The following is a 23,254-nucleotide window of genomic DNA, read 5'->3' on the forward strand; positions in this document are numbered from 1 at the left end:
TCTCTCAGGTGGGTAGTAGACTTACTTATAAGTGTAGGTTTAGAAGCTGGAATTTAGATAGAGGAAAGTTTTGTCTTAAGGGAAGTCAGGAAAGAAAGACTTCCAATACCTAGAGCCACAGGAAAGAGATGGATATTGGTATATGAGGTGGGGGGAGGGTGGGGACCATCTATGCCAATAGAGGCTTTTGTTTTCCTGAGACAGGAGCTGAGGGAGAAGTTATGAGAGGAGAAGGTAATTTTTATAGGGATTTATGAGTGACAAAAAGATAAAAGAAAAGGCTTAGTGCCCAAAACATGTTCAGTATGTGCACACATTAGCACGGGGTGGGGTGAGGGTATGGCTATGCATGTACTAACTGGAGGCTGGTTAATGATCTCACTCCAGAGAAGCTAAGCCCAGCTGCACTTCTCTGAGAACACTAATTTCCCCAAGTCCTAGCCCTGGTTTCAATGCCCCATCCCTGGTCTGTTTGGCTAGTTAAGTGTAATTCTAGGAGGTTCTGGAAAAAGATCACCAACCGTAACTTGTAAGAGAGGACATACAGTCCAGAAGACCCTAATCATTAAACCAGCAATAACAGAAGTGCAGGAGGGAAAAAAAAATCCTCACTTTCAAATGAACTGTTCACATTAAAAAAGTATGGTGCGAACCGGTAGAGAATGAACACTGCTTTTCCAGGATTCCAGCAGGAGGAAGACCTTCTGGGGAAGCTGGTATGAAGTCATGTGCATAAAACACCAATAAGCAGGTGGCTGGGTTGGAACTGAAGGGAGAAAAATGGAAACCAAAAGCACCAAGCAAGGAGTGCTTTCCCTCTACTTAAAATTGTATATAGAGAGAGGAGTTTATAGGAAGGTGAAAATGATCTGTTTGTTGGCTTTTTCATTTTAATACATAAATAGTATTTACTTTGAAACTGCTTAATGATTTTACAGGAAAGTTATTTTTTAATTTTCCCACTCCAGCTGTTTGGGGAGATGGATTTTAGGGATTAGATCCCGAGAGGAATGATTTTTAGACACTTAGCATACCTCTGTGGAAAGCGATCTTTTCACCTAATCTCATTGTGGGTAAACTAGTTTGATATGCATGACATACATAAAAAACTGGGAAAGGTTAGTAACACTACCCAAAGAAAAGCTAATTAAATTTTTTTGCAAGTCAGCAGGTAAGTTTTGAGGCCCTGTGTATGAATCATGTGACAGCTAAAGGACAGCAGGCAGATATGTTTAAGTAAAATTTTATGTATAGACCTAGGATTCTGAATAGGGTTGGCACACAGGAAGTTAAAAATCAAGACAATGTTTTAATGGATTTTCGGAGCAAGTGGTTACTGAGTAACAGATTTGGCTGTAAACACTTCATTTCAGTTCCAGAGTTCAGTTAGAAAATGAAATACTGCAAATGTTAGTGAAGATTTTATCATCAAATTTCATGGGCTTTGCATCCATCCTATTATCCAGCTCCTCATGCTACCCCTCTGGGTACAAGGATCAGGTAAATTTCTACTTTTTCTCTCGAATGCATTTGGGTGGAAATCAATGGTAAATAAATACCAGGCTGTAGCACAGGCTCCGGACACGCAGGCTCAGCAGCCATGGCTCACGAGTCCAGCTGCTCTGCGGCATGTGGGATCTTCCCTGACCGGTGCACGAACCCGTGCCCCCTGCATCGGCAGGCGGACTCTCAACCACTGCGCCACCAGGGAAGCCCAGGCTGTCGTCTTTTTACTTTCATAAGGTTAGGTGAAGAGGACATTATGTCTGGGTCTGCATGTTAATCATGTAGCTATCCAACTTGTTGACAACTAGCAAACAGTTTAAGTTGAGCATATTTGAAACAGTGACTTAGTAAGCAGAGAATGAAAGAAATGTAATAAGCACTGCTTCTGAAGTGAACCCAAGTAGCTCAAACAGGGGAGCCAGAAGCCTGCTGGAAGCAAATGAATTCTTTGCAAGTTAGTTAGTTTTGCAGTATTCCTTGCAGCCCATTTGCCTTTTAAGCTTGACTTGTTTTGAGGCTCTTCTTGGTCATTAAGAAGTTTTCATTTTTGTGTTGTCATATCTGTTGGGGGTTTTTGTGGGTTTGCTTATCATTACAAACTGAGGTACACCTGAAACACATCAAAGATCTAATAAGTATTCAAGTCCTGCTTTTTTCTAGTCATTTAAAAATAATTTGATTAAAGATATTTAACTCAAATCCATCTAAAATCAGTTTGGTTCACAGTAAAGGCAATAACTAATGTTCTATAGGAACAGCAGAGAAAAAACATCATGATAACTTCAGTTAAGGGTTTTTTCATGGGGCAAGTATCATTTGAATTTAGCTAGATGGTTCGAACAAAAGTTAAATGTGGGGTGATATATGCTGAGAAAAAAAAAGAATGTGACAGGTACAGGAAAACATTATGTTCAGGTTTCTTCTCCTTAACTTACTTCTGCATCTAAAATGCAAAATGGAGAAGACTGTCACCAAGTAACTCAGAATCTAGTAAGGGACACACGCATGTGAACAAGTAATAATGAAGGAGTGTGGTAAGCACAGTTATAGAAATTGTTATGGAAATAGTAATTGTTAGCTTGTTACTCTTTTGTGTTGCTCTTTTGACTTCCCTTAGTACTTTTCCCTTTTTCCTTGAGGGCAGGGACTATATCACCCATGATAACTAAAATATCTATGGTTATTTATAACCAGCATTACATCTATATGTTCTCCTTTCATATTCACAATATTCTGTGAGTCAGGTACTACTAAGCCCATTTTTCAGATGAAAATGCTGAGGCTTAGGAAGGTAAAGTATTGCTACAAAACCACACTCTTGAAAGTAGCCCGAGTAGGACATCATCACAGTCTTTTGTTGACAAATGAAATACTATGTAGGCAACAAACATGTGATATTTATTTAAATATTCTACAATACTGTGTACATAGTTCCAGACCAAGAAATTTTTGAAAATTATTTGAAAAAAGTTTTGTTTATCATTTGAACATGAAAATCAATAGAAGTGGATGAAAAGCAGAGAGCATAACATGAGGTAAGTAAAGTACATAAAGATTTTTTTTAACATCTTTATTGGAGTATAATTGCTTTACAGTGGTGTGTTAGTTTCTGCTTTATAACAAAGTGAAACAGCTATACATACACATATATCCCCATATCTCCTCCCTCTTGCGTCTCCTTACCAACTTCTGCATCCCACCCCTGTAGGTGGTCACAAGCACCAAGCTGATCTCCCTGTGCTATGCAGCTGCTTCCCACTAGCTATTTATTTTACACTTAGTAGTGTATATAAGTCCATACCAATCTCTCACTTCGTACCAGCTTACCCTTCCCCCTCCCCGTGTCCCCATGTCCATTCTTTAGGTCTCCGTCTTTATTCCTATCCTGGCCCCAGGTTCTTCAGAACCTTTTTTTTTTTTTTAGATTCCATATATATGTGTTAGCATGTGGTATTTGTTTTTCTCTTTCTGACTTACTTCACTCTGTATGACAGTCTCTAGGTCCATCCACCTCACTACAAATAACTCAATTTCGTTTCTTTTTATGGCTGAGTAATATTCCATTGTATATATGGCCCACATCTTCTTTATCCATTCATCTGTGGATGGATACTTAGGTTGTTTCCATGTCCTGGCTATTGTAAATACAGCTGGAATGAACACTGTGGTACGTGACTCTTTTTGAATTATGGTTTTCCCAGGGTATATGCCCAGTAGTTTGCTGGGTCATATGGTAGTTCTATTTTTAGTTTTTTAAGAAACCTCCATGGTGTTCTCCATAGTGGCTGTATCAATTTACATTCCCACCAACAGTGCAAGAGAGTTCCCTTTTCTCCACACCCTCTCCAGCATTTACTGTTTGTAGATTTTTTGATGATGGCCATTCTGACTGGTGTGTGGTGATACCTCATTGTAGCTTTGATTTGCATTTCTCTAATGATTAGTGATGTTGAGCATACTTTCATGTATTTGTTGGAAATCTGTATAACTTCTTTGGAGAAATGTCTATTTAGGTCTTCTGCCCAATTTTGGATTGGGTTGTTTGGGTTTTTTTGATATTGAGCTGCATGAGCTGCTTGTAAATTTTGGAGATTAATCCTTTGCCTGTTGCTTCATCTGCAAATATTTTCTCCCCTTCTAAGGGTTGTCTTTTCATCTGGTTTCTGGTTTCCTTTGCTATGCAAAAGTTTTAAGTTTCAATAGGTCTCATTTTTTTATTTTTGTTTTTATTTCCATTACTCTAGGAGGTGAGTCAAAAAGGATCTTGCTGTGATTTATGTCATGGAGTGTTCTGCCTATGTTTTCCTCTAAGAGTTTTATAGTGTCTGGCCTTACATTTAGGTCTTTAATCCATTTTGAGTTTATTTTTGTGTATGGTGTTAGGTAGTGTTCTCATTTCATTCTTTTACATGTAGCTGTCCAGTTTTCCCAGCACCACTTATTGAAGAGGCTGTCCTTTCTCCACTCTACATTCCTGCCTCCTTTATCAAAGATAAGGTGACCATATGTGTGTGGGTTTATCTCTGGGCATTCTATCTTGTTCCATTGATCTATATTTCAGTTTTTGTGCCAGTACCATACTGTCTTGATTATTGTAGCTTTGTAGTATAGTCTGAAGTCCAGGAGCCTGATTCCTCCAGCTCGTTTTCTTTCTCAAGATTGCTTAGGCTATCTGCCTAAGCAGTCTCAAGATTGCTTAGGCTATCTAATTGCTTAAGATTGTCTGATGTTTTTCTCATGATTAGACTGGGGTTGTGAATTTTGGGGAGGAAGGCCACAGAAGTAAAATGTCATTTTAATTATATCATGTTAAATATATCTACTATCAACTTATGTTTACATAAGATACATTTGCAATAAAGTTAGATTTTCAGGTTACAATCTTCTCTCCTTGGGATCCTCAATCTTCTAAATTATCTTTTTAGTTGTATACATTAAAGTTCATTTGCTGTAAAGCTCAATACATCTTGACAACTGCATAATGTCACTTATTGACCACTATGGTATCACACAGAATAGTTTCATTACCCTAAAACTCTCCTGTGCTTCACCCATTCAACCCTACCCCCTACCTCTGAACCCCTGGCTACCACTGATATTTTTTACTGTGTCTGCAGTTTTACCTTTTCCAGAATGGCATATAATTGGAATCATACAGTATGTAGCCTTTTTAGACTGGTTACTTTCACTTAGCAATATGCATTTAAGGTTTCTCCACATCTTTTTGTGACCTGGTAGCTCATTTCTTTTTATGGCTGTAAAACATTTTGTTGCATAAATGTCATTTGTGTACTCATTTACCTATTGAAGTCATCTTTGTTGTTTTCAGTTTTTTGTGATTATGGATAAGGAGGCTATAAACATTTTCATGCAGATTTTTGTGTGGATGTAAGTTTTATAATAAGTTGGGTAAATACCTAGGAACACAGTTGCTTGATCATATGGTAAGCATATGTTTAGTTTTGTAAGAAACTGTCAAAATGTCATGCAAAGAAGCTATACCATTTTGCATTCCCATCAGCAGTGAATGAGAGTTCCTGTTTTTGGCCACATTCTCACCAGCACTTAGTACTGTAATTTTTTTTAACCACTCCAATAAGTCTGTAGTAGAATCTCATTATTGTTTTAATTTTCAATTTCTGTATTACAAGAGATTTTGTGCGTTTTTTCATGTACTTATTTGCCACTTATATATCTTCTTTCATGAGGTTCCTGTTCAGACTTTTGCCTAATTTTTAATTAAGTTGTTTGTTTTTTGTATATTTTGGATACAAATCTGCTATAGTCTAAATATTCATGTTTCCCTCTGCAAATTCATATATTGAAATCCTAATCCCCAAAGGTTATCGTATTTGTAGGTGGGGCCTTTGGGAGGTGTTTATGTCATGAGGGTAGAGCCCTGATGAATGGAATTACTGCTCTCATGAAAGATCCACAGAGAATTTAGTCCCTGTCACCATGTGAGGATACAATGAGAAGTCAACAAACCATAAGAGGGCTCTCACCCAATCATGCTGGCACCCTAATCTTGGACTTCTAACCTCCAGAACTGTGAGAAATAAATTTCTGTTGTTTATAAACCACTCAGTCTGTAGTATTTTGTTATAGCAGCCTGAAAGGACTAAGAAAAAGTCCTATATGATGTACATATTTTACAAATACTTTCTTCCAATCTGTGTTTTATCTTTATATTCCCTTAACATTGTCTTTCATAGAACAAAAGTTCTTAATTTTAATGAAGTCCAACTCATCAAGTTTTTTTTTACATTCATGGATCATACTTTTGGTATTGTATTTAATAACTCATCACCACTCCCAAGGTTACCTAGATTTCCTCCTATGCTTCTTTCTAGAAGTTTTATAGTTTTCCATGTTTTAATTGATCTATAAATCCATTTTGAGTTAATTTTTGTGAAAGTTAGTTAGATGCCTATATTAATTTTTTTTAGCATATGGATGTTGTGAAAGGTTGAATAACGTCCCCCTTGCTCCCAAATTTATGTCTACCTGGAACTTCAGAATGTGATCTTATTTAGAAATGGATCTTTGCAGATGAAATTAAGGTAAGGATCTCAGGAAGAAATCATCCTGGGTTAGGGTGGGCCCTAAATCCAATGACTCATGTCCTTATAAGAAGTGGATAGGACACACAGAGACAGAGTAGAATAGCATATGAAGATAGAGGAAGATAGTACAGTGAAGCATCTGTAAATCAAGGAATGCCAAGGTTTATTGGAAACCACTAGAAGCTTGGAGAGCAGCAACCAACACTACTGACACCTTGATTTAGGACTTCTAACTTCTAGATCTGTGAAAAAATAAATTTCTATTGGTTTAAGCCACCAAGTGTGTAATAGTTTGTTATGGCATCCCTAGGAAAGTAATCAGACATCCAATTGTCCCAGCAACATCATTTGTTTAAAAGACTGTTCTTTCTCCATTGAATTGCCTTTGCGACTTGGTCAAAAATCAGCTGACTATATTTGTGTGGGTCCATATCTGGACTTTCTATTCTGTTCCATTGATCTATTTTCTATTCTTTGGCCAATACCACACTGTAATGATTACTTCAAGTAAGTCTTGAAGTCGGGTAGTGTCACTTCCCCAACTTTTTTCTTCTCTTTCAGTAGTGCGTGATTCTGGGTCTTTTACCTCTCCATATAAACTTTAGAATCAATTTGTCAATATCCATAAAATAACTTGCTGGAATTTTGATTGGAATTGCATTTAATTGACAGATCAAGTTGGGAAGAACTGATATCTTAACAATACTGTGTCTTCCTGTCCATGAATATGGAATATCTCACATTTATTTTGTTCTTTGATTTCATTCATCAAAGTTTTGTAGTTTCCCTCATAGAGATCTTGTACATATTTTGTTAGATTTATATCTCCGTATTTCATTCTGGGGCTGCTAATGTAAATGGTATTGTGTTTTTAATTTCAAATTCCACTTGTTCTTTGCTGATATACAGGAAAGTGATTGACTTTTGTATATTAACCTTGCAATTCTACAACCTTCTTATAATCTCTTATTAGTTCCAAGAGTTTCTTTAGTTGTTTCTTTCTAATTTTCTACATACGCAATCATACCACCTGAGAAAAAAGATAGTTTTATATCTTTCTTTCAAATCCATATATCTTTTATTTCTTTTTCTTGCTTTATTGCAATAGGGAGAATTTTCAATATGATGTTGAAAAAGAGTGGCAAGAGGGGACATCTTTGTATTGTACCTGATCTTAGGGAGAAAGCTTCAAGTTTCTCACTATTAAAATATGATACTAGCTGTAAGTTTTTTGTAGATATTCTTTATCAGGTGGAGAAAGTTTCCCTCTATTCCTAGTTTACTGAGAGTTTTTGTCGTGAATTGGTGTTGGATTTTATTAAATGTCTTTTCTGTATCTATTGATATGATTCCATGTGACTTTTCTTTTATAGGCTGTTGATGTGATAGATTACATTAATTGACTTTCAAATGTTGAACCAGCTTTGCATACCTGGGATAAATCCCACTTGGTTGTGGGGCATAATTCCTTTCACATACTTTTGGATTCAATTTTCTATTTTCTTTAAGATTTTTCCATCTATATTCATAAGAGATAGTGGTCTATAGTTTTCTGTTCTTGTAGTGTCTTTAGCATTTTCTTTTTGTCTTTAGCATTTTCTTTTTATTGTAGTGTCTTTAGCATTTTCTTTTTATTCTTTTTAGAGTTTCCATATCTCTGCTTACATTATCCACATGTTCTTGCATGTTTCAACTTTTCCACCAGAGTTCTTAATATATTAATCATAGTTATTTTCAACTTCATGTCTGGTAATTTCAAATTCTAAACTGTCAGCTGAAAGAGAAACACACAACATAAAAGCTGTGAGTTAAATTTTCTTCGAAGACATTATTGAGGGACTATAGCCCGGGAGACAGCCTCTCAGATTGCTCTGAGAAACTGCTCTAAAGAGGTAAGGGAGGAGACAGGAGATTTTATATATATATATATATATATATATATATATATATATATATGTATATATATATATGTATATATATAAATAAACTTTTTTGCTGGGAAAAATATGCAGTCAGGCATAAAAATATCACTGCTAATCACAAGAACAGACATCTCAAGTTAATGATTTTAGTGCTTTTCTATGAATGGGAAGATGCAAGAATCTGGGGTCATTGAAATTTTTCCTTAGATATTTATCTTAACTATCTAGGGACTGATATATCCAAAGCAAAGAATGCTTCCTGTTTTCTCCATCTTGAATTCCCCTCAGGTTCACTGTCAGTGGGTGACTGCAGTGGCTAATGGCTTGATCCTTGTAGAACTGGGATGGCAGGCAACAATTTTTACTTTATAGTCCTATGTTTGAATCTTGTTTAGATGCTTGCTTTGTCTCTTCAGACTGCTTTTTTCTTTAGTATGCCTTGTAAGTTTTTGTTAAAATCCAGATGTGATTTTAGTTCCTATCAAATAATAGGAACTAAGGTAAATGGAGATTTAGTGTGGGTTTTATGGTAATCTGGCCAGAAGTTGGATTGTGTTTACCGTTTACTGTAGGTCTAGGTTTCAAGGGCTTTAAAGTCTTGTAGTTTCCTCGTTTTTTTTCCCCTGTTGTTTTTTAATTTCCCTAAGAACTCCTTATTTATTGGAGTCTGAGCCTTGTAACAATTTCAGCTGTAATCCACTCTCATATTTTAGCCTTGTTGATGTGGAGGTAAAGAGAGAGGGAGGGGAAGTTTTAAAAAATCTTGTGGCTAAACCTCACTCTTTTAGTAGGCCTGTGTCCCTTGGCTGTGACCTTCATAAGTTTTTTTTACCTATTTTTCTCCTTCCTCCCACTTAGATCAGTCAGGAAAACTAAAGGAAACTGAAATTAGGTCACTGTCCTTCCACCCACGTGAGCTAAGGCCCTAGTAAGGTCTTTTACCCTGGACAGTAGGTCTTTTTACGGAAAATGCACTGGGCTTATTTCAAAATGGCAACTTTCCCCTCCCCTTGCCAAAGATATGAGGTGATTTTTTTGGCTCTTCATCATGAGAACCTGGTGGAGTTCCTGCTGGTGAAACCTATGGAACGTGGGGTCCTCCCTAAGCCTGGGGCCCTGAGGAGTTTATCACCCTCGATTTAGGTCACACTCAGCCTCCAGAAAGTCATCAAAATTATGATTACTCATTTTATGTTCGTTAATTTATGTTGCAACTTTTGGACTTGATAAATATTTATTAATTAGGTATTATATAACAAAAACATTTCTAGAAACTATCAGTGGTGAAGAAGATAGGAGAGTTCATTTTCTAATGGGGGAAGAGAGAGAAATAAAAAGATAATTATAAAACAGAGAGATAAGTGCTATGATAGGGGTAAGTCTAGGGTAGTATGAAGTACATTTCTCTTAATTCATACTGGGTTTTATTTTCAGATAATCGACATAGGATAAAGCAAAAATAATGAGACAGCTATATTGGGAGAAAACATGATGATTTTCTGCAATTTAACAACTCCAGCAGACGTTGTTCAAATTACCTGGCAGAAGATCCAAGATTCTTCGCCACAAAATATTGGCACGTACAGCAGTAAATATGGAGAAAAGATTTTTCCCACCATACATAGATAGGCTACACTGTGAGGCCATCGAACACAATTCCTCATTCATAACTATCCGAGAGGTGACATTTGAAATCGAAGCCTGCTACAAATGTTTATTTAATGTGTTCCCACATGGAAGCCACGGAGGACAAATCTGCCTTAACATTATAAGTATATAAATTTTTATGTGGAGTCAAAATCATGGGGATGTGGTCTTTGAAGGTTAAGATCCAGAGAAAGAATTTTAGAGAAGGAAAGACTATAATAGAGGTCATTCAGCTGAAGTCTTTTATTATATAGAAGAAAAAAAACCAGAAGTCAATGATGGTCACATAATTTCCCTTTTTTTACACAGTGCAAGACCAGGCATAGCATTAAGGTCTTCTGCCCTCCCATCTAACTTTTTTATACTACACTGCACTGGCTTCAATCCATTGGATAAATCTCATGAGTGGCATCAGTGTTTTCACTGGGAAAAGAGAGGAAAAGAAAAAGAGACAGTAGAGAAGAAGAAAGAAGAAAGACGATGCTAAGAGAATAAGAATTTTCCAGTCTTCAAATTAACAAAACGTTGAAGGGGTAGTGATAGTGTCATAGAGTTCCCTCATTATGTTTCTATAAATTTAAAGTATTATGAGTTTATTTAATGTAATTTTAAGTTTGAATGGAAGTGGAGATACAAATTGTTCCTCTCAAATTGGAGGATAGTGAGTATAGGAGATGGAATTAGGAGGTTTTGTAATATGTGAGGAGAGGTGTTTGAGATGGACATGTTTTCAACATTTTGGAAGTTTTGGAAAGTCCATCTTTAACACCATAGAAATCTAGGGTGACATAATTTTAAACTTAATTTTGTTTCTCTCTCTCTTTTTTTTTTATTTATTTTTGCCTCAGCTGTATCTGAATTAAGAACTGAACTCCAGTCCAATCTTGACTCTGAAGATTTTCTTAGATTTACTTACTTGGCTGTGGGGAAACTGCTCCTCAAATATCTCTTTTCCCATTACAAGTCTTAATTAATCCACCAGAGGTATCCCTTGCTCTGAATCCCAATGGCACAGTTACTATCACTGAAATGTTTAACGTCTCCTTGGAGACTGTGAGGTCCCTAAGATTCCAACACCTGATTGTGCACATGGGTCATCCTCTAAGGAACGAAGAGAAGATCATTCCTCTGTCAGTCAAACAAAAATGTAAGTAAAAGTAATAATCAAAACAAGGGGGACCATTTATCTTTAAAATTCACTACCAGAAGTGTTTGCATAGTCATGAATTTTTAAAAATCTAAAATCAGGGTCATACACACACACGGCTAAAAGAATCAAATAATGAAGCTATGATCTACTCCAGCCCTGCTTCCAGGGGTAACTGTTCTTACATGGCAAATTTTTAATTGATCTCCCTTACATGTTTTCCACTGAATTTCTGCCACAGTCTATGAAGATTAGGCTCCTTCAACTTTTGTTCCTCCTATAGTCTCTTTCCTCACAGTACAGTTCTTTTACTACTTACCTCTGCAACCTTCAACAGGATGATTAAACCTGTGTTTTGTTTCATTTACCATAGAAAGTCTTTCTTAGCTACCCACTTCTCTTTGCCCACCTTCCTTTCAAGCTTTGTCTACTGTATCTTCTGTTTCAGAACCATAATTAAGCAGTCTAATTTTCCTAAAGAATGTAAATAATAATTTAAATATATTTGTATATTTAAATAATATAATTTTCTATATAATTTAAATAATTGTTTTCATATTCCACATGATAATCTTTTAAAACTAGAACTTTTAATCTCTATATATTCAGTGTATATACTGAGGTATTTGGGTTTTAATCTACCACTTTATTATTTGTTTATTATCTGACCAGTTTTATGTCTCTTTCTCTCTCTTCCTGAATTCTTTTAGATTATTTGTTTTTATTTCATTTCTCTCCTCTATAGTTTGTTAATTATACATTCCTATACCCTCTTTAAGAGGTTGACTTGGAGATTATAACATATATCCTTGAAACCTTCTCTTACTATCCAATTTTATACTGGCTATTATCTTTTCATCTTATTTATTTATTTATTTATTGGCTGCGTTGGGTCTTTGTCTCTGCGCATGGGCTTTCTCTAGTTGCAGCAAGCGGTGGCTACTCTGTTGCGGTGCCCAGGCTTCTCATTGCAGTGGCTTCTCTTGTTGCAGAGCACGGGCTCTAGGCATGCGGACTTCAGTGGTTGCAGCACACGGGCTCAGTAGTTGTGGCTTGCAGGCTTTAAAGTGCAGGCTCAGTAGTTGTGGTGCATGGGCTTAGTTGTTCCACGGCATGTGGGGTCTTCTGGACCAGGGCTTGAACCCATGTCCCCTGCATTGGCAGGCAGATTCTTAACCACTGCACCACCAGGGAAGTCCCATCTTTTCATCTTTTGTAACTGCATTTCCATAGCTTTCTTGTCAACAGGGCCCTTCTCACCATGTTCAGTAATTAATGTGCTTTGACCCAGTTTTCAGAAATTCAAGAAAGCACTGTTTCTTGCCCTCATTACATAGCCTTAAATCTTTTTTATAGAAATAGAGAAGAGCTCTTGGCTTATCTGCCAACTGGAGTTTCCATCTCTTCCTGCAGAAGATATCTACTGTAGGTGCCTAGTATTCAGATAGTAATGCTTCAAATCCTAGACTTTATAATGAGAGTGAAATATTTTCTTTCTCCAAAATACACATTGAGAAGGCATTAGTTACAGATCATTTTAGAAATAAGACTAGAGTACCTCTGCATATCTTTTGCAGAAAGCACAATCTAATGACTTTTCCAGAATCTTATTTGATGGGACAGCTTGCAGTAGAACTTAGGGTATCTTAATTCCCAGTCTTATATTTTGACAGTTTTCATAAAATTGCTATGTTCAGAGTTGGTGAGAACATTAAGTAAGTCATGTTAGTCAGCCAGCTTATCCTATTTTATTAAGATATCTTTAACTTATCCTATTTTATTAAGATATCTTTAAAGATATCTTTTATTAAGATATCTTTAAAGATATCTTTAAGATATCTTTATAATCTATACTTTTGGTTTTTATAAACTCAGGAAAACGATGAGAAGATTAAAGTATCTCCGTAAGTTGTCACATTCATCCAAGAAACAAAAAGCATCACTAGCCTTCAGTGATGTTGAATCATAAATTTTGAATGAGTGAAGGAGACATCACGTCTTTTGGAAATGTAACAGTTTTTGTACATAGCCAACTACAGGAGTATTGGAATGAGTAGTCTAGTAAGCAGTCCAGCTGGGCTAAACATAACCTCATTTAGAAAATCTCATCAATCTCTGAATTAACCTCTGGGCTAATCTAAATAAAGCACAAAATGAAGGCTAGTACCAAATGAGATGGTTGTAAAACATAATACACTCAGACCACCAAAAACTACCCTCTTCTGTCATTTTCAGCCTCTCCAGGCTACAAAACCTGGTTCAAGTAGAGTTCAAAACTCAGTGCTGTAGGGAAACTAGCAATTTCCCTGGTGACTCTGGTGGTCATGCTACCAGGCCACAGGATCTATCCTATGGTCTTAGAATGCTTTCACATGTGATTGATAGCTTGCTTGTTATACAACTTTAGTTTAATCATCCTTCTGCCCTCAGAACTTCTAGAGTATTTCTCCCTAACCCTGACTATCTATTTTTATTAATAAGAAGCCAAATGTCAATCTGATAATTGTAATAGTAAATATTACTTCTCATTGGTAACATAGTATCTTCTCTTTATTATTAGAATTTTGAAACTTCCTGGTGCTATTTTTAGTTGTCTTGTTTTTAATCCTTTAATGTGATGGGCATTGGGTGAGTTCATTCAATCTAGAGACTCAAATCCTTCAACTCTGACTATCTTCTCATTTCTTTGAGACTTTTCCCTTTGTTCATCTAACATTCTCTTTTGATAAACTTTGATTAAGTGGTCACTAAAGTATTTAGATTGGATTTTATTTTATTTTTTCTTTAATATTCACACTTCTTTTTCTTTTTTTCAGACTGAGTTTCTAAAATTTGTCTTAAACTCTTTCATTAAATGTTTCCTTCTTTTGATAATCAGGTTTATAATTTTGAATTGCTTTTACAATTTAAAATTAATTTTACAATTTAAAATTGCTTTAATTCATACCCTTATCTTCTTATTTTAAGGAAAAAATATCTTCTCAAATCTATCTAGGAATAATAATTTAGAGGTGCTATAATTATCTTTAATTATCTTCACCAGTCCCTGCCTCACCTCCACTACCATCACTTTAATTTTGTATTTCTTTTACTCAGTATTTTTCACTTTGATTACAGGCTTTCTTCAAAGTCTAGTGAGCCTTCACTGGGAGTTTAAAGAATTTGGTTTAAATTATTTGGTTTATTGCATCTTGTGAAGAGACAAACTTTTTTTTGTAGAGAGTAGGTAGCAATTAGCCAGGAAATTCTAAAAGCTGGAATGCAGAGGCCTTTGCTCTGGTGCTCTGACCCCCTCTACCCTGGTTATTTTGTATGTTTAATAAATTACTTGAACTACCACCTCATGTTTTTTGCCTGAGTGGTTGGCAAAAGCACTTGGCTGTCCAAAGTTGTGCTTTGGGTTATGGAAGCGGATGCTTATTTATTTATTTATTGAATTTTATTTTATTTATTCATTTTTTAATACAGCAGGTTCTTATTAGTTACCTATTTTATATGTATTAATGTATACATGTCAATCCCATTCTTTCAATTCATCCCACCACCACTACCTGCTCCCCTCCCTGCTCCCCCCCCAGTGGTGTCCATATGTTTGTTCCCTACAACTGTGTCTCTATTTCTGCCTTGCAAACCGGTTCATCTGTACCATTTTTCTAGATTCCACATATATATGTTAATATAAGATATTTGTTTTTCTCTTTCTGACCTACTTCACTCTGTATGACAGTTTCTATGTCCATGGAAGTGGATGCTTTCGACTCTTTTATTCTGTGATTCAGAATATTCCTTCCTTTGTTGTCTGAATCCTGAGCCTCTCCAGGTACTGCAGGGCTCTCTCTGCAGAAATAGTCTGCTTTGTACATAAATGAACCTGCAGCTTCTTTCATCCTGCATCTTCATAGGCCATTCTTCTAACCTTTTTACACCTTTCATTAGTTTGTTTAAACTTCTTGCTAATGAAGGTCTCTCTTCTGTCTACTTGTTATTTTTCATTTAATCATTTTATTTTTGTTACTGTTACTTTAATGGAGTTTTCAGGAAAGAATAGAGGTAAGTATTTCTGTTACATGTATCTCTTTTTATTTTTTAATTTTTTTGCTGTACGCGGGCCTCTCACTGTTGTGGCCTCTCCCATTGCGGAGCACAGGCTCCGGATGCACAGGCTCAGCGGCCATGGCTCACGGGCCCAGCTGCTCCGCGGCATGTGGGATCTTCTCGGACCAGGGCACGAACCCGTGTCCCCTGCATCGGCAGGCAGACTCTCAACCACTGCGCCCCCAGGGAAGCCCACATGTATCTCTTAAAACGAAAGTTACTCAGCTTTTTTCCCCTGGTAAATTTCCCCAAATCATGAGATTGAATTATGGTAATTGAATAGTATATGTGTGTCCTCTCAATCTATTGGGTAGATTATTATGGTTAATTTCCCTTATCACTGAGATACAAATGTCTGTAAAGAAGTAACATCAATTCAAAAGAGGATTCTTCCTTGCTTAGCTTCATAACAAGTATTTGGGATATAAATCCCTGATTTTGCTGAAATCGTATATAGAGCTCCCTCCCTCCTCCCTTTTTTTGTTGCCATTGACTTCACGGCTGTGTTCACATTTTTGTGCCAAATTCTTCCCATTCAACTTCCTCCACACATTTTGAATGAGCTATGTAATATCTCATTGAAAAAGAACATAGTTAAAAGTAGAAACTGAGGCAAAGTGATACCTGAACAGTCAAAAATAAACGGCACAAAGTTTCTCAATTAAATATGGACTTTCTAATAGTATCTCAGGGAAGAAGTAATTGCTAACAAGAATTTATCTTTTTTTTCAATGATAATGGAAAATTAAAGCAGCAAATTAAAAAGGAAAAAGAGGTTACAGTGAGCAGAGAAATGACATCAATCTGACAATCAGAAAGAGGACAAAAACAACCATTCACGAGAAGACCTAAGAATGCAAAATGCACAGTAGTTCATGCCACTTAATATAAGTGCAAATTTCCTTAAGGTCCATCCACGAGGTATAGGTTCACTTTTATGTTACACCTAAGAACTATCATTGATAATCATAATGATGGCCATTTTTTGAATTGAAGTTGCAATGTAAAATATAAATTATATTCAGAAGACTATGTAGAAAGAAGTGACATTTATAGTACAATTTAAGTACACTGTGGTCAAAATACCTGCTGTAAAAAGTGTTAATATTAAAACAAATTTTTTGAATTTTATTTTATTTATTTTTTTTCTACAGAAGGTTCTTATTAGTCATCCATTTTATACACATCAGTGTATACATGTCAATCCCAATCTCCAAATTCATCACACCCCCACCCCCACCCCCAGCTGCTTTCCCCCCTTGGTGTCTGTATGTTTCTTCTCTACATCTGTGTTTCCATTTCTGACCTGCAAGCCGGTTCATCTGTACCATTTTTCTAGGTTCCACATATATGCGTTAATATAAGATATTTGTTTTTCTCTTCCTGACTTACTTCACTCTATATGACAGTCTCTAGATTCACCCACGTCTCTACAAATGACCCAATTTCGTTCCTTTTATGGCTGAGTAATATTCCATTCTATATATGTACCACATCTTCTTTATGCATTTGTCTGTCGATGGGCATTTAGGTTGCTTCCGTGGCCTGGCTATTGTAAATAGTGCAGCAATGAACATTGGAGTGCATGTGTCTTTTTGAATTGTGGTTTTCCCTGGGTATATGCCCAGTAGTGGGATTGCTGTGTCATATGGTAATCCTATTTTTAGATTTTTAAGGAAACTCCATACTGTTCTCCATAGCGGCTCTACCAATTTACATTCCCACCAACAGTGCAAGAGGGTTCCCTTTTCTCCACACCCTCTCCAGCCTTTGTTGTTTGTAGATTTTCTGATGATGCCCATTTTAACTGGTGTGAGGTGATACCTCATTGTAGTTTTGATTTACATTTCTCTAATAATTGGTGATGTTGAGCATACTTTCATGTTTGTTGGAAATCTGTATATCTTCTTTGAAGAAATGTCTATTTAGGTCTTCTGCCCATTTTTTGATTGGGTTGCTTGTTTTTATAATGTTGAGATGCATGAGCTATCTATATATTTTGAACATTAATCCTTTATCTGTTGATTCGTTGGCAAATATTTTCTCCCATTCTGAGGGTTGTCTTTTCGTCTAGTTTGTAGTTTCCTTTGTTTTGCAAAAGCTTTTAAGTTTCATTCGGTCCCATTTGTTTATTTTTATTTCCGTTACTCAGGGAGGTGGATCAAAAAAGATCTTGCTGTGATTTATGTCAAACAGTGTTCTTCCTATGTTTTCCTCTAAGAGGTTTTTTTTTTTTTTTTTCGATACGCAGGCCTCTCACTGTTGTGGCCTCTCCTGTTGTGGAGCACAGGCTCCAGATGCGCAGTCTCAGCGGCCATGGCTCATGGGCCCAGCCGCTTCGCGGCATGTGGGATCTTCCCGGACCAGGGCAGGAACCCGTGTCCCCTGCATTGGTAGGCAGACTCTCAACCACTGTGCTACCAGGGAAGCCCCTCCAATAAGAGGTTTATAGTGTCTGGTCTTACATTTCAGTCTCTAATCAATTTTGAATTTATTTTTGTGTATGGTGTTAGGGAGTGTTCTCATTTCATTCTTTTACATGTAGCTGTCCAGTTTTCCCAGGAACACTTATTGAAGAGACTGTCTTTTCTCCACTGATATACTTGCCTCCTTTTTCATAGATTAGTTGTCCATAGGTACGTGGGTTTACCTCTGGGCTTTCTATCCTGTTCCATTGATCTATATTTCTGTTTTGTGCCAGTACCATATTGTCTTGATTACTATAGCTTTGTATTATAGTCTGAAGCCAGGGAGTCTGATTCCTCCAGCTCCATTTTTTTCCCTCAAGTCTGCTTTATTTATTTGGGGTCTTTTGTGTCTCCATACAAATTTTAAGATTTTTTGTTCTACTTCTGTATTAAATGCTGTTGGTAATTTGATAGGGATTGCATTGAATCTGTAGATGGCTTTGGGTAATATAGTCATTTTCACAATATTGATTCTTCCAATCCAAGAACATGGTATATCTCTTCATCTGTTGGTATCATCTTTCATTTCTTTCATCAGTATCTTATAGTTTTCTGCATACAGGTCTTTTGTCTCCCTAGGTAGGTTTATTCCTAGGTTTTTTATTCTTTTTGTTGCATTGGTAAATGGGAGTGTTTCCTTAATTTCTCTTTTAGATTTTTCATCATTAGTGTATGGGAATGCAAGAGATATCTGTGCATTAATTTTGTATCCTGAAACTTTACCAAATTCATTGATTAGCCCTAGAAATTTTCTACTGGCATCTTTAGGATTCTCTGTGTATAGTATCATGTCATCTGCAAACAGTGACAGTTTTCCTTCTTCTTTTCCAATTTGTATTCCTTTTATTTCTTTTTCTTCTCTGATTGCTGTGGCTAGGACTTCCAAAACTATGTTGAATAATAGTGGCAGAAGTGGACATCCTTGTCTTCTTCCTGATCTTACTGGAAATGGTTTCAGTTTTTCACCTTTGAGAATGTTGTTTGCTGTGGGTTTTTCATATATGGCCTTTTTTATGTTGAGGTAGGTTCCCTCTATGCCCACTTTCTGGAGAGTTTTTATCATAAATGTTCATATTTTCTATTTCTTCCTGGTTCAGTCTTGGAAGGCTATACCTTTCTAAGAATTTGTCCATTTATTCCAGGTTGTCCATTTTATTGGCATAGAGTTGCTTGTAGTAGCTTCGTAGGATGCTTTGTATTTCTGTGGTGTCTGTTGTAACTTCTCCTTCTTCATTTCTAATTTTATTGATTTCAGTCCTCGCCCTCTTTTTCTTGATGAGTCTGTCTAATGGTTTATCAATTTTGTTTATCTGCTCAAAAAACAAGCTTTTAGTTTTACTGATCTTTGCTATTGATTTCTTTGTTTCTATTTCATTTATTTCTACTCTGATCTTTATGATTTCTTTCCTTCTGCAAACTTTGGGGTTTGTTTGTTCTTCTTTCTCTAGTTCCTGTAGGTGTAGGGTTAGATTGTTTATTTGAGATTTTTCCTGTTTCTTGAGGTAGGCTTGTATAGCTATAAACTTCCTTCTTAGAACTGCCTTTGCTGCATCTCATAGGTTTTGGATTGTTGTGTTTTCATTGTCATTTGTCTCTAGATATTTTTTGATTTCTTCAATGATCTCTTGGTTATTTAGTAACGTATTGTTTAGCCTCCATGTGTTTTTTTTTTTTTTTACGTTTTTTTCCCTGTAATTCATTTCTAACCTCATAGTGTTGTGGTCAGAAAAGATGCTTGATATGATTTCAATTTTCTTAAATTTACTGAGGCTTGATTTGTTACCCAAGATGTGATCTATCCTAGAGAATATTCCATGTGCACTTGAGAAGAAAGTGTAATCTTCTGTTTTTGGATGGAATATCCTATAAATATCAACTAAATCTCTCTGGTCTATTGTGTCATTTAAAGCTTGTGTTTCCTGTTTGGTTGATCTGTCCACTGGTTTAAGTGAGGTGTTAAGGTCTCCCACTATTACTGTGTTACTGTCGATTTCCTCTTTTATAGCTGTTAGCAGTTGCCTTATGGATGGAGGTGCTCCTATTTGGAGTGCATATATATTTATAACTGTTATATCTTCTTCTTGGATTGATCCCTTGATCATTATGTAGTGTCCTTCCTTGTATCTTGTAATATTCTTTATTTTAAAGTCTATTTTATCTGATATGAGTATTGCTACTCCAGCTTTCTTTTGATTTTCATTTGCATGGAATATCTTTTTCCATCCCCTCACTTTCAGTCTGAATGTGTCCCTAGGTCTGAAGTGGGTGTCTTGTAGACAGCATATAGATGGGTCTTGTTTTTGTATCCATTCAGTCAGTCTGTGTCGTTTGGTTGGAGCATTCAATCCCTTCACATTTAAGTTAATTATTGATATGCATGTTCCTATGACCATTTTCTTAATTGTTTTCAGTTTGTTTTTTAGGTCATTTTCTTCTCTTGTGTTTCCCACTTAGAGAAGTTCCTTTAACATTTGCTATAGAGCTGGTTTGGTAGTACTGAATTCTCTTAGCTTTTGCTTGTCTGTAATGCTTTTGATTTCTCCATCTAATCTGAATGAGATCCTTGCCGGGTAGAATAATTTCAGTTGTAGGTTCTTTCTTTTCATCACTTTAAGTATATTATGCCACTCCCTTATGGCTTGTAGAGTTTCTGCTGAGAAATCAGCTGGTAACTTTATGGGAGTTCCCTTGTATATTATTTGTCATTTTTCCCTTGCTGTTTTCAATAATTTTTCTTTGTCTTTAATTTTTGCCAATTTCATTGCTATGTGTCTCGGCATGTTTCTCCTTGGGTTTATCCTGTATGGGACTCTCTGCACTTCTTGGACTTGGGTGGCTATTTCCTTTCCCATGTTAGGGAAGTTTTCAACTATAATCTCTTCAAATATTTTCTTGGGTCCTTTCTCTCTCTCTTCTCCTTCTGGGACCCCTATAATGTGAATGTTGTTGCATTTAATGTTGTCCCAGTGGTCTCTTAGGCTCTCTTCATTTCTTTTCATTCTTTTTTCTTTATTCTGTTCTGCAGCAGTGAATTCCATCATTCTGTCTTCCAGGTCACTTATCCGTTCTTCTCCCTAATTATTCTGCTATTTATTCCTTCTCATGTATTTTTCATTTCAGTTATTGTGTTGTTCGTGTCTTTTTGTTTGTTCTGTAATTCTTCTAGATCTTTGTTAAATATTTCTTGCATCTACTCATTCTTTGCTTCCATTCTTTTTCCGAGGTCCTGGATCATCTTCACTATCATTATTCCGAATTCTTTTTGTGGTAGGTTGTCTATCTCCATTTCGTTTAGTTGTTTTTCTGGGGTTTTATCTTGTTCCTTCCTCTTGTACATAGCCCTCTGCCTTTCATCTTGTCTTTCTGTGAATGTGGTTTTTGTTCCACAAGCTGCAGGATTGTACTTCTCCTTGCTTCTGCTGTCTGCTCTCTGTGTCTTCTCAGCATGCTACTATCCTGTTCTGATCCACTTCCACTTCTTGCCTGGATTATGCAGCAGGCTTCTCACTGACCTCCTGCCTCCAGCCTGGAGATCTGTTTTTCATTGTTATTAAATATTTTACCATTTGTGTTTTTCTTAAGAGTGCAGGCCCTGGATTCAGACAGAACTGCACTTGCTTCCAAGTTTTGCCACCAAAACACCGTGTAGTTTTGGGCAATTTTCTTACATCTCAGAGCCCCCATTTTCCATTTTGTAACAAATAATTGTGCTCACCTAGTTGATGTAAATAATTATAGGGGTGGAAAATTTGTCCCTTCTTCCCTTTTAGGTTGTTTGGCTAGTCTAGTAATTAAAATGGTATGACAGGTTAACAGGAGGAAAACAAGCAAAAGTTTAATATATGTATACATGGGAGAGACCCACGAAAACTGAATCTTTAAAAAGGTTGAAGCCATCACCTTAAGTACCATCTTCAGATTTTTAAAGAAAGAAGATGTTAGGGGTGGAGAGTCAGTTACGGGAGGTTACCAGAGAAAGCACAGTAAACAAGGGTAAGGCTGTTATGCAGACTTAAGTTGTTGTTTTCTCAATTGATAAGAGTTTCTAGAGATTTAGAGTCATCCCCCTCTTCCTGGTACAAATGGAGATCTCTCTTATACATGAACATGTCTCTTACAAAAGGGTAACTTCCACTTGGTTTTCAATGTTTCTCCTGTGTTTGCAGCTTCTTAAAGAAATCAGCCTGAAATAATCCTTAGGTGAAAGAGACATATTTTGGGGTGGCAAATACTGCTCTCCTACATAAGCCTTATAAAAAGTTTATCACATTACTTAGAACATTAATCTTAAATACTAATTATTTTTGTTTTCTAAGGTTATTACAGACTCTTTGGAAATTCCATTTAGTAACTGGATAATATTTCATCAAGTGACTATATTATAGTTTGGTTAATCACTTTTAAGTGATTATATCTAAGTGGATATTTAGGTGGCTATACTTTTTAAAATTCCTGAGAGTAGCAGGATGAAAATAAATATTGTCTGTCTTCAATTTTAATATATATTAGTATATTATTTTACAAAATGAAACGTGACAAATAATCTTACAGTATCAATTTGCATGTCAACAAAGCAATGGTAAATCAAAAGAGCATTACAGATTAAAGGTACCAAAATGTCAGTACAGTATACATAAAGAAGTATAGTCCCAAAGAACATGTTTCTGATTTGTGTTTTTTAGGTACTGCTGTTTTTTCTTATAATTGGCTGTGTATAGTTGGTGCATTCATTACTGTTCCATGTATGTTATTTATCATCATCTGTATTGTTCAGAGAAAGAAAAAGTAAGTTGTATTACTACCTGTTTTGATAGAAAAGATGGATTAAACACATATAGTTTCAAATCTGAAAAAAAAAAAAAAACAGAAAAATTCCAAGGGCTCTGGAAGAATTCATCATGGAAAGAATCATCATGGAAAACTCCTTTGTATATCCCTGGTAATTTTTGCAGTCAAGGGTTTATTCTTATTAAAATGATATACTACTTGGGATTGTTATAGAGGTAGGCTATTAGTAATCATTCATGCTTATGACAAATTGAGTTTAAGATTCTTTCTTGAGGACAGATTTTGATAGGAGAGAGCATATGGACTTCAGACAACTGGTGGGAGGCTGACCTCTGGGTGGTAAAAAAGGTTGAGATTGGGGCTTCCCTAGTGGTGCAGTGGTTGAGAGTCCACCTGCCAATGCAGGGGACATGTGTTTGTGCCCTGGTCTGAGAAGATCCCACATGCCATGGAGCGGCTGGGCCCATGAACCATGACCGCTGAGCCTGCACGTCTGGAGCCTGTGCTCCACAACAGGAGAGGCCACAACAGTGAGAGGCCCACGTACTGCAAAAAAAAAAAAAAAAAGGTTGAGATTGGAAACTTGAGATAAATGTACCTGACAAAGCCACAGTA

At 36.3% G+C, this 23,254-nt stretch overlaps 1 pseudogene; it reads left to right on the forward strand.

Moving 5' to 3' along the window:
* Nucleotides 1-3,036: 3,036 nt before the first annotated feature.
* On the forward strand, nt 3,037-22,727 carry LOC149749316 (OX-2 membrane glycoprotein-like; annotated as a pseudogene).
* The last annotated feature ends 527 nt before the right edge of the window (nt 22,728-23,254 follow it).

Source organism: Delphinapterus leucas, chromosome 4, assembly GCF_059928025.1.
Source record: "Delphinapterus leucas isolate spDelLeu-1000000601 "Yukka" chromosome 4, BTC_Dleu_Yukka2, whole genome shotgun sequence".
Lineage (NCBI taxonomy): Eukaryota > Metazoa > Chordata > Mammalia > Artiodactyla > Monodontidae > Delphinapterus > Delphinapterus leucas.